Consider the following 6176-nt stretch of genomic DNA (forward strand, 5'->3'; position numbering starts at 1 on the left):
AGAGCGTTGCGAAGTTCAAGCGACAACATGCCTTTTGCCTCCACCCTCCCCCCATTTTCCTATTTAACATCGCTTATCCTCTTTTAGGCGCAACAGCCTGTTAAGCGCGCACATGGTATTCGGGACAAGCCCTCAAATGCAGTCGCCGCTTGCCAAAAGACATAATGTAAGTCTCACTTCTTCACAGTAACACGTATTGCACGGTGAAACCGATTTTACGCACTCCCTTTTATATTTCATGACTTGCATATAGGAATGAATATTGATGTGCTCAGGCGATAATTGCGTAACAACCACATCATTCTTTATCGGAGCTAATAAACCACCCGAGGTGCATCAGATGGGATCGAATTAGAAACGTACATATGAATAGATTTGTCAGCCTCGCAACCTTCAAAATTTGAACTTATGTGCGTGTTTTCTAACTCTTTTGTGTTCAAGGAACTGTGAGTGTCTTAGTGTTCTTTTCTCTTTTCTCTGACTTCCTTTACTCTATAGTGAGGAACTTCGCAAATGTTTGTAATGTTTGACTCTTTCAATGTTATCATGCTTTTAGTTTTGCTTGCCCTGCCGAAGCCCTGCCGAAGTAGTAGCCGAAGCCATTAAAGATGCCAATCTTGCCTTCAATTATATACCGATATGATTAAATAGAAAAAAAGTAAATAGAAAAGGCGGCTCAACTTTGAGACCAATGCTAGACTGATTAAACCATGACAATCAACCAACATCATGAACTATGAGAATCTAAAGCATCTCGATCCATTGTGGAAACCGGTACGCTGAACCACCAATGTAGGGATGAGCGTGCAAGGCTGAACAGTGGTAATAATTACACAAAGTCATCATTGAATGCCACAAGGCGTATAATGATGATGACTAAGCAAGATACGAGCGCTCAGCCCGTCAACCAACCAGGTGTTCACGACAGTGCTGGGATAAACGCAGCGCTTTGTGGTTTAACACGCAGAGAACACTTGCAATGAACAGCAGTACTGCAGCATAGTGCCGGAGTTATACCACAACTTCCCGTGAGACCACGCACTTGCAAATGCCAAAGTGAACTATAGCACTCTTTATTCTCCATTGCGCATAACAAGTGAAGAGCGCATAACGATTGCTTTACGTGCTAGCTCAAACATTCGCAATTCGAAACGATGGTGGGTTGCGATAAGACCACAGGTTACATTCGCTTATCCTTCTTTCTTTCTCACCTATTGCATCCCCTTGCCCCTGCCCCAGTACAGGCTAGCCAACCGGAGATAATCTCTGGTTAACCTCCCTGTCTTTCCTTTGCATTTCTCTTTCTCTCACGCGCTTATGAAGCAGGAGTTCCTTTTGCATAATTTTAATGCGTAAGCTACCTCACCATCGTCTCGTCACGTCACGGATGTATCAAAAAAGAAAAATAAAGCAGATAAAACATCTAATCGTTATAATAGTGCAATTGTAGATGATTGGCAGCGTAAAAAACAAAACAAGAGAACTGGTGACGTCGCCATCACCACGTCAAGGTCGGACCAAAAAAGGAAAATAAATAAGACAAGCTGTTATCTCGTCAAAAAAAATTGTGAGGGCATTTCGGTTCAGTTGATACAATATATCTGCAAAATAAACTCACAATTGGTCAAGTAAGCACATGAAATCATTGTACTTGTGTAATAGTAGATGATTGGTAGCGATGAGTAGAAATGCATGAGCTAGCTAAATAGGCAAAAGCGAAGCCGCAGCCGAGCCAAAGAATGCTTGCCCATTAGTAGACAACTGTCAAAATTTCTGTAGCATTTTTTGGCTTGTCCGCACGGTGATGCGCGCATGTAGTTGCAGCAGCTAGCGAAGATGGGAAAGGAAAACTGGGGAGATTGGAAAATGCGAGGGGCAGATAAGGTGCATTGGAAACGAGAGTATACAGGGAGCTAGACGTATAGTATACCCGAAATGTTTGGACAGTGAGTGTGTCAAGCACATTACGAGGTAGGCGAGTCGGCGTTTGCTCGACCGGACGTGACGGCCCGCGATTGCACAGATGTGTGCGCGCACGGATTGTTTGTCGTACAAATCGAGCGTCGACATGCATACACACTGCAACGTAAACACCCGCAAGCTTGTGGCTCTCTAAGCGCAGCACTAAGTACACCACGTAATAGAGAACTGTGGCAGTATTTTCTAACGAACCGATCTTATGTCCCGTGGTCCTCGTCCTTCGTCCTGGCCCGCCCGCCTCCGAGTCGGTGTTTTCGCTGGTATTGACCACTCGCTGTGGCGCGTTATAAATGGATAATGAAATGGAACGCTACAAGATCCAGGTCATGACAACTCATCAACGTACTCTCTGCTATCTGTAATGAAGCCCTTCATTAACTGAAGCGATGCCCTTACTTGAAAACTGCTGAACTTTTGAATTCGTTGCACGTGTGCAGCTGTTAGTCTCAGCACCCCAACCCACTATACCTCTCAAGCATGGTCACCGTCCTCACCGGTGGCGCTACAGTTACGCTCCTGAGTGGTGGAGCAATCTCACAATTTTATTTCGTTTCCTCCCACTGCATGAGCATGAGCAGACGGCAGGGGAGAAAGTTGACTGCGCCAAATTCTAGCGCATTAAAATTACTTTGCCAGCCGCCCCATACTGCAGACAGCCGCCACGGTGACTTAGCGGCCATGGCGTTTTGCTGCCAAACACGAGGTCACGTGATCAAATCCCGGACGCGGCGGTCGCATTTCGACGGGGGCGAAATGCAAAAACGCCCGTGTTCAATGCATTGGGAGCACGTTAAAGATCCCCTGGTGGTCAGAATGAACCCGGAGTCCCCCACTGCGGCGTGACTGACAATGAAATCATGGTTGTGGCACGTAAAACCCCAGAATTAGATTCAATCCACATTGCAGACACTAGTCTCCAGCTTCAAGCTGGCCCACAAACCACAGACAACAGTCAGCTGTTGCTGAACTATCGCGAAGCAACAAACAAATGGTTAACAATGCCTTTTGACCTCATATTTGTTTTACAGTGGAAGTCCTGCAACATGTGCAGCCTTTTATGATGCTAAAGCATCAAAAGGTCTGTTGAGCGAAAAAGCAGGCCATGCGTCGTCTGGACAGACGAAAAAGGGCACCTAAATTCTCATAGGCTGCGACGCCACGTGACTAGTGCGCCTCGTAGGAGCAGTGCGGGCGAAAAGAGCGCCTACTGCCGCGCTAGCGCACCCGGTGTTGCGTACGGGGACAGGATGCCACTTCGCCCTTGTCCTCGTTCTCGGAAGCCTGTGTTATACGTGCGTTCATTGTCCGCGCAAGCTCTCACCTGCGTTCTAACTGCGCCTCGGTAATCGCTATAAGGAAACTAATGTACAAAAAACAAAATAAATTTGAAAGGAAAAGCGCTGGCGGTAGTGAGTTCCGTACTTATAACGCTAAGAAGTAGAATGTCTTGTCCACTGGGCTAAACTGCCCAAGCGTCTCAAAGTGCTCGCTTGCCCACGAGGAGTTCATAACTCGGAAGGACCGCTCAACGGCGTTCCATTGGACATTAATGCTTTCGCATTCACAACTCATAAGAAGTGCTTAGGTGTCCTCGGATTTTTCTTCAAAGAAAAGGGAGGACGGGGGAGAGAGAGTTTGAACGCATCGTTCTTCACAAATGCAAGCATTATGATTGGCGGCGTGACGTAGTTAACGGTAGCAGACGACGCGCGATCTAGTGCTATCAGTGAGTGGGTCCGCTAAACGTACAAACTATGAGAGCAGCCCCTAGCTAGATTGCTTTGCACGTACCGAGTGGCCCGTGTTTACCGTCTTAAAGCTTTTGGCTGTACTTCATCAACCATGAGAACAGCCCAGATTGCAACCACTGATCTGTACCAGACACACTAGCGCAAATACATTGCGTCTGCCCATCATACAGACAGGAGCGGCACACTATAGCTTTTTAATTGCAAAAGCATTATATGCCCCATTACGCGAAAATCCGTCGGCGGGACCGAACGATGGTACGAAAAATTACCGGCGCCGAAATGAGTAAAAATACGTCACAAAATGCTAGGATTGACGTCACATTTATTAGGGAGGTTGCTGTGAACAAAGTAAATTATTGCCTTTGGGGATACAATTTGGTAAATTTCGGCCTGGTTGGCTTCTCGGCTGTGCCACTACACGGGCCGCTAACCCATTCATCCTAATTAGGCACGTTGGCAGCTCGTACCATAAGCCTAATAAAAAAATCATGTGATTACTGTTTGATGCAGCTGCGGAGGCCACAGTGCTGCTATTTACTTGTTACCGAATGTGTTAATGTCATACGCGCTTTGCTAATGCTATCAGGGCACGTAGAGACAAACACTGGTTCTGAAACAGTTGCCATGGACGAGATGAAAAAGCTGTCCGCCAGCCAGTCGACTCTGCAGAGTCTTAAATCCCAGCTAACGACCACAAACCAAACTATCACTGTTCTTAGCGCGCGCATTGCAGTTTTAAAAAATCATTGTCAAAATGTTGTGACCCTTCCGACAGAACTAGCCACCATAAACACTAAGGCTATTCAGTTAACCCACCGTGTTTGTGACATAGAAGAGCGCCTTGACGACCTCGAGAACCATTCCCGGCGTAAAAATGTGATGTTTTACGGTCTCTCTGACACTAACGCGAAGGAAACATACGCTCAATCGGAAGAAATCATCTCTCACAACTGCCTTGAACGCCTTAGTCTTACAATCGATCCAAAAGATATAGAGCGTGCGCACCACCCAGGATAGCACAACACTAACCGCAAACGACCCTTGAAAGTGAATCTTTCATCCTTCACAACTAAAGAATCTATTCTTTCAAACGGCCCGAAGCTAAAAGGTGCAAACTTGAGCATTGGCGAAGATTTCACCCGTCCCGTTCGAATTGAACGAAAGCAGCTCGTTACCTTTGCTAGGAGCAGATCTGTACCATTCTCGTCACGATTCAAGACCTTGCACATTGGATCTCAGCGATACATCTTTGACAACGCAGCAGGAATTGTCAAAGAGATATCGTAGGGATTAGCACGCCGTCGGCAAGCGTGTCAGCAGCTTCGTACAAACGCAAGAGCAAACCTTTCATTTTATACTAACATAGGAGTTTCCTTCCTAAGCGCGTGATCCTGTCTAATCGCTTACAATAATCTGGCAGTAGCATAAAAATATTGACCGAAATGTGGCTTGCTGACAAAATTTCAGATACAGAGGCCTCGGTCGTCGATCTTGTCAAATTTTAATATTTTTCGTCACGAGCGCAAAAACGCGCCTGGCGGGGGCGTACTCATCGCATCTAACAAAGGGCTATCGTACTCTCTTATCAGCATTACTTTACAACTGGAATAACTATGGCTAATGTGCCATGCCACACCCGTAACAGTAATACTTTACGTATGCTACAGGTCTCTTCGTACTGATTCGGATTTCACCCGCGAATTTATTGAAATATTATCTCACCTCGCTGATAAACAACCCACCGCAGATATTCTCCTCTGTGGAGATTTTAACTTCCCTAACATTGACTGGCTTAACCAAACATCACTAATTACAGGAACTACTGAGGCAAGGGAATGTGTAGATGTTTGCCTTAGCTTTAACATTAGCCAACTGGTAACAGAATCAACATACGTATAGTGAATCTTCGAACAATTTAGACCTCATACTAACAAATAACTCAGAAAACTTAAAGTCGATCGCATACGTACGTCAAATCAGTGATCACAAAGTAATTCAGAATACATTTAATTTCGTCCCCAATACACGCCACATCTTCAGCGAAACAATTCAGTTGTACAATAAGGCCGAATATGATGCAATTAATAATGAACTACGATATTTCCTGCCTGCGTTCGAATTCAGCCTTGATTCCCCATCTCTTAATGACAATTGGCTAATCTTTAAGACCAGAATAATTGAGCTGGCTAATAAATTCCTCCCTAAGATGAACTTCCTTGCCAATAAAAACAAATCATGGTTTTGAAAGAGTTTGAGAACAGAGGGGAGAAAAAAAAGCACCTCTTTCGTACTGCGAAACTTAATGGAAGTGCATGCGTACGGGCGAGGTACTATGCGGCAGTAGACGCATGTTATACCGCAAGTCGAAATGGCAAACATACATTTTATCGCAATGACCTACCTAAAATTCTGAAAAGTAGCCCTAGGAAGTTCTGCGAAGCTACA

The sequence above is a fragment of the Dermacentor andersoni genome, chromosome 5, assembly GCF_023375885.2.
Source record: "Dermacentor andersoni chromosome 5, qqDerAnde1_hic_scaffold, whole genome shotgun sequence".
NCBI lineage: Eukaryota > Metazoa > Arthropoda > Arachnida > Ixodida > Ixodidae > Dermacentor > Dermacentor andersoni.